Source organism: Meleagris gallopavo, chromosome 4, assembly GCF_000146605.3.
Source record: "Meleagris gallopavo isolate NT-WF06-2002-E0010 breed Aviagen turkey brand Nicholas breeding stock chromosome 4, Turkey_5.1, whole genome shotgun sequence".
NCBI lineage: Eukaryota > Metazoa > Chordata > Aves > Galliformes > Phasianidae > Meleagris > Meleagris gallopavo.
This window is the reverse complement of record NC_015014.2, coordinates 1,064,072-1,075,634: the sequence shown is the minus strand read 5'-3', so window position 1 is coordinate 1,075,634 and position 11,563 is coordinate 1,064,072. Positions and strand designations below refer to the sequence as shown.

Sequence of the window (11,563 nt, the reverse complement as noted above, 5' to 3'; positions counted from 1 at the left end):
CTTAATAAATGTTATCTTGGTCATAAGGGAAAGGTTTCCAGAACTTTTAAAAGGTATGATGAGTAGAGCCTGACTGATAAGAAAAATTAACTTACGAGTCTCATTAGTTTTTCCAGAATTAATATGTTTTACAGACCCATTATGTGTATAATAGACAATTACATGTTTTAAAATGCTTTTACTGAAGAATTAATTTTACGAATTCTTGGCTTTTTTTTCTTCCAGTTTTTCCTTCCTTCATACAAATTGTTTATTCTGGAAAATCAGTTCAGAGAAGAGAATCCTGCATAGGACTTCTTCTATACAAGTGTTATTTTTTCATCATGCATCTGACTTAACTTTGCTTCCACTCTCAGTCAACCTTTTTAAACACTGAACTTCCTGCAACAATCACAGCTACTCAATCAGCACAGAATCCTCTGAGCAAGTGCAGCTGATATTTGCAGGTTTTCATAGCATTCTGAAATCCCATGGAAGTATTCCAAGGCCATTCTTTCTGAAAAGTATAGAGGAAGCTAGAGATGGTGGGGAGAACACAGGACTGAAGGAGAGGAAGAATAGGATATGTCCAGGAAACTGTCTGTCATGAAAATGGCTGTCATTTATATTTCAACTTTCTGATGAAGCCTCTTAACATAGTTAAATTATTCTTTATGATTTCTTTAGACTAATTTTTTTTTTTTTTTGTCCATGATAACAGCATTGGAAATCTGTAATGCTTTAATAAGCTAAAATCTGTCACAAGAATTAATAAAAATAGGGCTATGTTTTGAATATTCTACTCACTGCTTTGTCTGTACTTATAAAATGTCAGTAAAGGAAGAAAAATACACACAGGTCTGCAGCCCATAAATTTCAGGGATTCTTTCCTAATGACGTATCTTTGCCTAACAGAAGGGGAGAAATATCTTTGTGAAAATGGGTTATCCACCTACATAGCTCTGGCACAAAGACTGAGCAGCACAGCAAGCCCTTCTCAGAAACTGTGAACGTTAGTATGCTTTTCAGATATTCAAATCTGGCTGGATTTATGAACTCACCCTTATTAGCCTGTTAGAAGCGTATTCAGCTCATCTTCCTTCTGCTCTGCTTTTCTGATCGCTTCTGCTGAGAGGATAATAAAAGCTGCCTCTGACAACACTGGGCACTCCAATCTGAGCTGAGCTGAAGCTGCCAGCTAGAACGGGTGCAGGGAAGCAACAGTGCACAGTGAAACTGGCAGTTGGATTCTTCAGGGCATCTGCAATACTTATAAAAATCTGAGCAGGAGGACAAGAAGTACAGCTCTACAGCACAAACTGAGCAGAAAGATGGGCAGGAATACAGTGCTTATTTTGTAAATATTTTACTTCTTCAAACCTTGAAAGTTAGAAGCCTACCAATAAAACAAAGACAAACGGTTGATACCTCAGAGCTTACATCCTGTTTAAAGGTCCAACTTCCTAAACAGCTCCACACAACTTAGCTGCAAAGCTAGTTGCATAAAAATGAGTAAATAGCCAAAGTTATTACAATTTTCATCTCTTTCAGTTCCAGCTGCAGGCTTGGACACAAACTTTGGTACATCACATTTTTATTAGGCAGTCGTGTAGGACTGTGAAATTCACCTCCCCATTCAAGAAGGCAAACACAAATACATGAATTTTAGTTCAAAGGCATAACAACAAATATAAACCAGCTTTGTAGTGAATGACTTAACTTAGATTTTCTTCATTTATATTTATTTCTTCTTTATAGACAAACCCATAAAACTCTATCATGCAATCACACTATTTCTTCTAAGTACCATGAAAGCACATGTTAGAGATCATTAGTTTTTATGGCTTGTTTTCTGATAACAGTGAGGACCACAGGGTACAGAATTTCCAGTCCTTTTTTTCACTCTAGGGATAAGATCTTCTAAATTAGCAAAGAATTTTGGATGTTTGATAGCGCTCAGGCAGTCCAGGAGTAATCTGGGAAGGAAAGGAAAGACTTTGTGACAAGAGTAAGATTTTTCTCCAAAAATGTCTGTTAGAATCCTTCAGATTCTGTACATAAAGTAATATATAATATAATACAGGCTTAGTAACACACAAAGGATTTAATCCAGATGGAAATACTTTTATTTCAGTAATTTTTAATAAGAACTAGTCATAGAGTTAAACTGGAGCATCATGTACATCACTGAGAGAAAAACCATTATCAGTAATGTTTCTAACCCACATACTCCAACGGCAACGCATAAAATACTGTGTTCAAAACGTGGATTCTTCCACATGGACCCAGCCTATCAGGCAGTCACCTAGGTCTTGCTCCCAACTCAGAGCTTACATCCTGTTTAAAGGTCCAACTTAATTTCACCTCACTTCTGGTAGATGTCACCCTTAGTCGAAACTGAGATGAGCAGGCAATTTGTCTACCCAGAATGAACTCAAAGCAGGTAATTTGTTTGCCTGTTAGGACCTGAGATGTGGCAAGGCACCTCATCTCTCAATCAACAGCAAAAAGCTTTTGAAACATGTAATAGTTAACTTTTAAAATGACCAGAATAAAGAATAAGGGCTGTAAATCATAGAAGAAAAACAAGAGGGAAATGAGTTCTCCATTTGCAAATTCAGATACAGCTGATGTTCAGAGAATTCAGACTGAAGGGTGACGATTAGAATAAGTGAGTACCTGCAGGTACTCATTTTCCTTAGAACTGACACAGGTGTTTACTTTAGAGTATTCTAGTTTAAATGAATTTCACAATAAACTGTTCATTTATGAGATGCATGCATTTCTTCGTGCTGAAATGACCTCATGTCACTGTTGTGTATTTAGTGATAAGAAGGTCTCATTCCAGCAATAAAGTCATGTGGAATGCATTACTCAAAGGCCTATTAAGTATAAAATATTCAGCATTTATTTACCAGATTGAAAGAACAGAGTCCTTAAAAGGTTAGACTGTAGTGCAGAGACTAAAATATATCTAGTATCCCATTGATTTGACAGCCTGCCATAACTGTCTCAGATAGTCCTAATTAGAACACAATATGTACACGTATGCACACACTTGCACACAAAACCTTCAGGGAAAACGTTACCAATTATTAAGAAAAAAAAAAACAACACCAAAAACTGATTATTTGAAAATGCTTTTGACAGCTATTACACAGACTGTTATAATTCTGCTGGATACCTACTGTAAATGGAAGGTATGCATCTTTCTCAGACTATGAAAGGTAATGTTAGATTGAATAAAAATCAGTCAGCATCTTAGTCCCATCCACCCACATGACACATCGCTGACTTCAGCTTTTGCTGAACTTCTCATCTTGAAAAGAGGGGGAGGAAGACTGCTTGCCATTTCTGCCTATCAACATAACCCATACATCTATTCAAATAAGAATCAGCATTTGAGAGGGGAGAAAATAAGACGCTTTCATGTCTTCATCGCCACTGAAAATATAAGAGCTCCACCTTGAGGCAGAACCTTGTGGATATCAGTACGAGGTGCACTAAAGCTCAAGTACGACAACAGTCATGTTAAACTAAAAAATAATTTGACATTTTGTGAATGACCCTGCCTTCTTATTTTCTTTGCATAAAAGAAGCCCACATGTATACATGTCTGCATGTTTTTGGACAATTTCAATCCCCAAATTAAATTTATGTCAAACACAAAGTTTAAAGAAGGGCTTCCAAGGATAATAGAATTCAAACAGAACACAGCCTGACAGAAGTATTCCTTCAGGAATGGGAAGTATTCAAGTTTCTCTTTCATTAGTGTACAGAAGAAAATTTCTGACTATTAATAATCTTATTCCTCCTAAATGAGCAGTAAAAAAGATTATTAAATATTAATTTTTCACTTGAATAAAATATTCTGTTCATTTTAAATACATGGAAGAGCATCGTAAGTAATTTGCTAGTAAGTTTTGAAAACTTCAGTACTCAGTATCAAATTGTTTCTTCTTCAAGCTGCTTCAGCATATATTATATTTTGAATAACAACATATAAGCATTTAGAATCTTACTAGTTAATCCAAATTACACCAGTTAGATGAAAAAGTTAAGGCATATCAGAGCCTCCCTCACATTTAAAAGGATGGTTATCAGGATAGTGAGATAGATTCTTTGTAGTACTAATGTTAGATTTGGTTGAAGATGGCTGATGTGGTTGCAAAGCCGCCATCCATCATATTTAAAAAATTGTGGCAGTCTGAAATACCCGTGGAGGTCGGTCACAAGCGGTGTCCCTCAGGGGTCGGTCTTGGGACCGGTGCTCTTCAACATCTTCATCAATGACAGATGATGGCATCGAGTGCACCCTCAGCAAGTTTGCAGGTGACACCAAGCTGAGTGGTGCAGTCGATGCATTGGAGGGAAGGGAAGCCATCCAGAGGGACCTGGAAGTGGGCCCATGTGAACCTAATGAGGTTCAACAGGGCCAAGTGCAGGGTGCTGCACTTGGTCTGAAGCAATCCCAGGTATTTTCTACAAAATGGGGGAAGATCTCCTTGAGAGCAGCCCTGCGGAGAAGGACTTGGGGGTCCTGGTGGACGAGAAGCTGAACATGAGCCAGCAGTGTGCGCTTGCAGCCCGGAAGGCCAACTGTGTTCTGGGCTGCATTAAAAAAGGGGTGGCCAGCAGGGAGAGGGAGGTGATTGTCCCCCTCTACTCGGCTCTTGTGAGGCCCCATCTGCAGCACGGCGTCCAGGCCTGGGGCCCCCAGCACAGGAAGGACGTGGAGCTCTTGGAGCGGGTCCAGAGGAGGGCACTGAGATGGTCAGAGGACTGGAGCAGCTCTCCTGTGAGGAAAGGTTGAGGGAACTGGGCTTGTTTAGCTTGGAGAAGAGAAGGCTCTGGAAAGACCTCATTGTGGCCTTCTATTACTTGAAGGGAGCGTATAAACAGAAGGGGGAACAGCTGTTTATGAGGGTGTATAGTATAGGACAAGGAGGAATGGTTTTAAACTGAGACAGGGGAGGTTTAGGTTGGATGTTAGGAGGAATTTTTTCACCCAGAGGGTGGTGGTGGTGAGGCACTGGAACAGGTTGCTCAAGAAGGTTGTGGACACCCCATCCCTGAAGGCATTCAAGGCCAGGCTGGATGTGACTCTGGGCAGCCTGGTCTGCTGGTTGGCGACCCTGCACACAGCAGGGGGTTGAAACTGGATGACCATTGTGATCCTTTTCAACCCAGGCTATTGTATGATTCTATGAAGAGTACCAATAAATGGAAAGAGTATTTGTAGTAGAACAGCAGAATGAGCTGTACATGTAGAAGAAACTGATGACAAAAAAAAAAATGAAAAGGATCATTAGTGAAGTAAACAGCTATAAAGCAAAGATAGCACATTAGCACATAACTTGAATAAAGAGTGGAGTTTACTGTTTCAGAAAAATAGAAAACTTACCATGGACTGACAGCCCAAGAACTTTGTAAACATGCAGTAAAGTGAGTTTGCAGATAAGAAGAGAGATTAAAAGAGGCTTCAACTCTGTATTATTTAATTACTCTAGAGTTCTGTTATTAAGATAAACCTGACCTTATCTAGTACTCGATTTAGCAGTTGGAACCTTGCCCAAAGAAGGGGGGCTGGAACCTGATGACTCTTGAGGTCTCTTCCAATCCAAGCCATTCTATGATTCACAGGGAAAAAAAAAATAAAATCCTTGGGCTAAATCTTTGAGTCAATCTTTATATACAGAAATTCTTGTCATGACCCTACCAGCACTGATAGTTCGCTAGGACTGTAAATTTCAAGTACTGTAGATTAACTGAACCATTTTATAATTTATTTGCATCAAATAACCTTTGAAGCCAATGCGAGACTTCATTTATAAACCCATTTAACTAGTCCCAAGACGATGGAAACATGAATCAAACTTTCAAACTGGATAAACAGGAGTTATAGATATTTCAAGATTGTTCATTAATTTTAAATAACAATTAATATACAAAACGTACTTCAGATCTCTTAATCGTTTATAGTCCAAACTGTGACTCTTCTCGGAAGTTGTAGGGTAAACTTATTAACTTTGGGTTCCAAACTACTTTATTTCTAATTTTATTATCATGTTATCATGATGTAAAAATGCAGTACAAAAAACATTTAGGTTGCATTTCAAATTATAGATGCTGACTGAATTTTAAAATCAATCTCTTTTATGGTTTCTTAAAATAAGTGAAACAATTTTAATTCTATACAGCTGAGCAGCCTCATATAAATTTAAGAGTGCAACAGATGTTTCTGCTGGCTCATTTAGACTGCTTCTCCTCACATTCCTCTCAGCTGATGAGGTGCCCCTCTATGTTACAAGGAATTCCTTTTACATCACAGTGGTACAGCTGGTTAAAAACACCATCTGTTCTCATAAATGCCTGGACTGTGTTTAGCCACACTGTACAAAACTTGAGAATAGCTACTGAAAGCTGGAGACGAACCCTTACAGTACACTGGGTGACATGTGAACACATCCAACAGTTAAGTGAAGGACCAAATACTATAAAAAGTCAAGGTAGGATTGATTTTTTTTTTCCCCTCCAATCAATCATAGTTTGCTTTTTTTAAATGGCACATCACTATTTTATTTGTAAGAAGAGGGAACAGCCTTCTTAAAATCTCTTCCTCTTCTGCCTCCCTCTCCCCTTATCAAAAGAGAGAAAACAATTACACTGATAAATCCTGTCCTGTTTGGCAGACTGTAGTAAATCAGATTTAATTCAATAACATTATTTCTATTGCCACTGCCTAGCAAACAATTATGCTCGTCACCACTTATTTCTAGAAACGTTTCAGGAGCTCTAATCCTCATGAGGCTTCATTAACTTCATTGTTAAATGAGCCAGTTAGACAAAACACATTAAAATCTTTTGCAACTTAACTCTTACTGCCCACGGAACTCACTTCTGTTATGTGCGTCAGCTCTTCTATCTGCTAATATTTCTACTCCTTGGCTGTTTGAGCCTAAACATCTGTTTTCCCACAAATATATATGTACCTTTTTCTTTTTCCACATTCAGGAATAATTTACTTTGGTAATCACCTGATCAAAGAAAATGCACGTATAGAAGCAGAAGCACTGAAACATTTCTACATATATTAAGAAACTTACAAGCGTCAACTTGCTCGCATTTGTTCCGTTCCACATTGCTGGAGAAAGATGATCATCCATACAGCAATGAAAACCACTGAATAAAAAACTGCAAATTAGCTACATTCCATTTTTGTAATGGTAGTGGAACATGAGAGCAGTACCGCAGATATAATGGAGATCTTTTTGGTTAAGACACCATCCAAACACACTGAGAGTCTTCTCTTTACTAAAGAACTCTGCAAAATGTTGTGCTTCACAATTACACTCTGTGCTTCATTTCTACCTCTTCTTTCACAACAGCAAAGATAATCAGCGTGTAGATTGCTAAGTGATTGAAACTTTTCTTGGATAGTGGAACAAATATACATGGATATTAAAATAATAACATATATTATAAGTATCTCATATGAAGCTCTAATTTTATGGACATTTTTTCTTGGGGATTCATCCTCACCTTCTAAATATTAGACAGCTTTGGCACAAAAAATAAATTCCTTTTTTTTTTGCCAAATAATTGCCCTCATGCACATTAAATTACATGAAATCTGGAAGGCAAGAATGGTTCATAGTGGTAAAGGACTTAGCCCATGCATAAGTATGATGGTTAACCAGATTTTCTGTAATTGGTCTCTGTGGCACAGAACACAGTGAAGCTCCCTCTTCACATAAGTAGATGAATGCTTTTATTTTTCTGACTTTACTTACTGCTCATCAACAAAGTGAAAACTGAGCTAATATCTAATTTCCTTAAAGAAGAACACTTATGAATAACATGAGCAATGCGTAGAATACATTTTCCTTAATGGTATACAGAGTTCTATGAATATTCAGTTTTTAAATGAACTGATATTAATTTCTTATTGATCAAGATACAGAAGTTAAATCTTACAACTAGTCTGAAGTAGGATGAAGGTCAAATTAAATGGTTATTCTATTCAAATGCAATACTTAGTCCTCTCAAAGCTGTTTCCTGGACTCTAAGGTTCAACTAATTACTGACTAATTACAATTTTATTTCACTAGACTTGTTAAAATTCTCAGCAAGTACCTACCTTTACATTTAAAAACTAAAAAAAAAAAAATATTTTGAAGACAATACACAGATAATTCACCTTTTCAGTAATAGTCCCTTTTGAAAGAAGAAATCATGATTTTTCTCTCCAATATTTTTTTATAGATATGTAGATCACTCCAGAGTTACTGAATCCTACTTTTTTTCCCCATGGAAACTGCAACAGATGCAAAGAGCACAATAACACCAATTTGATAGAACAAATTCTCAGTTACAAAACATAGCTTTGTATTTTCATCAGCAGTAAACAAGAGCCTGCATGCCACACTCATTCAAAACTGCACTAGCAAAAGTGACCTACTGTTGCTGTCACCACCACCACCCCACTGTGCTCACATCCACTACAGAATTGCAGGGGCTGGAAAGGACCACAAGAGATCAAGTCCAACCTCCTTGCTAAGTAAGCTTCCCTACAACAGAGAATTTCAATGCTAGAGCATCAATTGGTTCATACCAAAGAATGAGTTTTGCACTACTGGAATAACCAGAAATTTGTCAGTTCAAAAGGAATCTACTTTCCATTCTTCTAGGAGATTTTATTAATGAAAAACATGTTATGTAAAGCAGAGGGAATTACATATTATAATATTCTTTTAGTTTGGTATTGTTTATTAGCAGACTTGACTTCACTAGAGGAAGAGACAGAGATTTATGTCAATAATTAAAATTTAAAAATAAAAGCTCCTCCAGCACACATTTATTTGTTACTATCTGATTAACTACATGTAAATTCTAAGCAAATACAGAATCTTAGTGTAATTCTCTGGTCGGTGCTGGCCATTGATTTGAGCTATATCACTGAGTGTCAATTCATAAACAGAGAAAATAACAGTCATCGTATCTGCTCGAAGTTATACACACTTCAAAGAAGTGTCCTTGGAATTACAGTAGTTTCGTTAATTCTAGGAGTCTGTCCTACTTAAATAAGTACTATTGGTGAGTAAATGCCTGACAAGGCTATCAAAACACAGGCAGAGCTAACATTAACATTTACAGTAGTGTCAAGATGTTGAGTCTACCTGTCAGATGGTAGTCCTGGCTAAGATAGATGCTTGAAACAAATCTACTTGCCTCCAACTCTCCACTGGAGTAGAGTAACAATCTTATTTGTGAGCCAAGAACCACATATCCTATACAAAAAAAAAAATACCATACCTTGCATTTTATTTCAGTAATTGAGAGAAAGCTAACTCCACTTTTGTTACTTTCATTGTCAACTCTGAAATATTTGTTTTCAGCACAAATTCTCCCTTCAAGTGTTCAGAAAATATTTATAGAAATAATAAATTGAAAGCAATGAACGAGACATCTCCCAATTTCAGATTATCAACATCATCAATTTACTGAATAATTCCACTTAAAATTTTGAATTTGTTCTTACAAGGCGTGTCTTTGAACCAGCCTTACCTACGTTTTCATAAAGATGGTTGATGGTTTTACGTGGCAATGTTACTTACATGTAAAATAATTACTTACCTGTAAAGTAATTGTCAGGATATTGATTTTATTTGTAACAGCAACAGAACCAGGAAGATCATTTTCTTTTAAGAAGTGCTATTTTGCACATAGAGGTAAATTCAAAATTATTAGAGAAGGATTGCTCCATTCTGAAGTATTTAAACAGCTAGAATTGAGGCCACAAACATAGCATTCAGAGACTGGTATTTGGCCTTCTATATATACTTAAATTGAACCTTTAGAACTTCACAGATTGTCCCAATTTTATAATTTTCTTCACAGAAAATTAATGGGATTCACTTTCTGATTACTGTATTTATTATGATGCAACAGATTCTCTTTGCAGGTCTGCCAAAAGACTGAAAAGAATGAAGCTGTAAAATTCATTGCTATATTTAATTTAAAACCTAATTATTACACACAAAAGTCTTAAGTTCTAAACTATAAAAATTTTGTATGAAATGTAAAAAGGGATGTCAGCATAAAGAAGTAGGGTGAAACTTCTAAATGGAAGTATTTCATTGTATAGACAGGATTCAAATAGCAGCTTAACAAGAAAATAGTTACATAATCAAGAAAATAATTATTCTACAGCATTTCCTGAGAGCCTTCCTGAGCATCCTGAAAGATGTGAACAACTCTTTGTTAGGCATATTTTCTTTTAAATCCATGAGAATGCTGCAGTAAATTTAGAATGGAACATCAGCTATTTTCAAATATCTCACCAATCTCCCCAAAGGATGACATAATTAATACAGAAATTCTGCTTGCAGTTTTTTCTTCATTAATTGCAGATTTAAATATAAAGTTCATTAGTCAAGGTTTTGAATAGTCTTGAATCAGGGAATCGAGCTCAAAAAAATAAAATACGTGATTATCTGAAAATAAGCATCATAACATGATATGACCTTGCTCAAACATCCTGAGTTTCAAACATTAGTAAAATCAGTACTAATATTAGCACTGCAGGAAAAATATTATTTAACAGTATTGAACAACATTAATTGATTATCATGTATTCTATGAATTTTGGCTAAAGGCTTGGTAAGAGAACCACTATTCTAAAGAGAAACACGTACATCTATAGTGAATTAGTAGAGCCCCTGCAAATTGCTATGGATATCCAGGCAACCATTCACCTGCTGCTATTAAACTAAAAAAAGAATAGTTACCTTGGCAACTGCCGTATCTGATATTACACTGTGTTATTTCTAATACAAAAAAAAAAAGAAAAAAAGAAAATTTTCATTGTCTTAGGGCTGGATTGCTGAGGCCAAATGAGTTTCACATTTTCACTGGCAATGTCATTAAAGATATCACTGCAGACTTACTAATGAAGCTATTCTGATTTTCAAATAAATATGAAAGCATTTTCATGGTATTAAATCAAATGACATCTAGGTACATTCTCCATCTTTGGTAATATGAGTGCTACTCCAAAAGTAATGCCTCCTGTTTCATTCTGTCAGCCCACAGTGTCAGAGGCAGCTGTGTGTGGTACAGCAGAAGAGATTGAACTTTCCCACCAATATTCCTTTACATGTTGTTGCTGTGTGACAGATGGCAGCAGAGGGGCAGTTTGACAAAATGACACCTGACATGGAAGTGCAAATGAAGCAATGGTGTGTCACTGAATTCCTCCACGAGGAAATATTGCACCCACTAACATTGATTGATGCTCACTGAACATTGACAGAGATCAAACAGCGGATGTGAGCACAGTGGGTGGTGCATTTCAGCAGTAGAGACAGCATCATTAAAGACTAAGCATGTTCCAGATAGCCGTGCAGAATTTTGTGAGCCTAGCATGCTGGATATGGAAAAAGAAAAAAAAAAAAAGGAAAAAAAAAAGCATAGCTAATGGTAATACTGTGCTGCAAAATAGTGTTTTGTGACTGAAAATTTGCTCTATCAAATGGTGTTATTGTGCTTTTTGCACCTGTTGTAATTTCCATGGGGGAAAAAA

At 36.6% G+C, this 11,563-nt stretch overlaps 2 long non-coding RNA genes across 2 annotated transcripts in view; both read right to left on the bottom strand.

Moving 5' to 3' along the window:
- Positions 1–1,380: 1,380 nt before the first annotated feature.
- Positions 1,381–7,503, bottom strand: LOC116216526. Its single transcript, XR_004159431.1, has 3 exons — positions 7,086–7,503; positions 5,516–5,609; positions 1,381–1,955 (listed from the first exon to the last, which is right to left on the bottom strand). It is a non-coding gene; the product is annotated as an uncharacterized LOC116216526 (long non-coding RNA).
- A 695-nt stretch (positions 7,504–8,198) lies between these two features.
- The window catches only part of LOC109367106, a 6,427-nt gene continuing 3,062 nt past the window's right edge, over positions 8,199–11,563 (bottom strand). Inside the window, exons 2-3 of the long non-coding RNA XR_004159728.1 lie at positions 9,159–9,269; positions 8,199–8,296 (exon numbers count right to left, since the gene is read on the bottom strand). This is a non-coding gene — a long non-coding RNA (uncharacterized LOC109367106). The remainder of the gene's footprint in view (positions 8,297–9,158; positions 9,270–11,563) is intronic.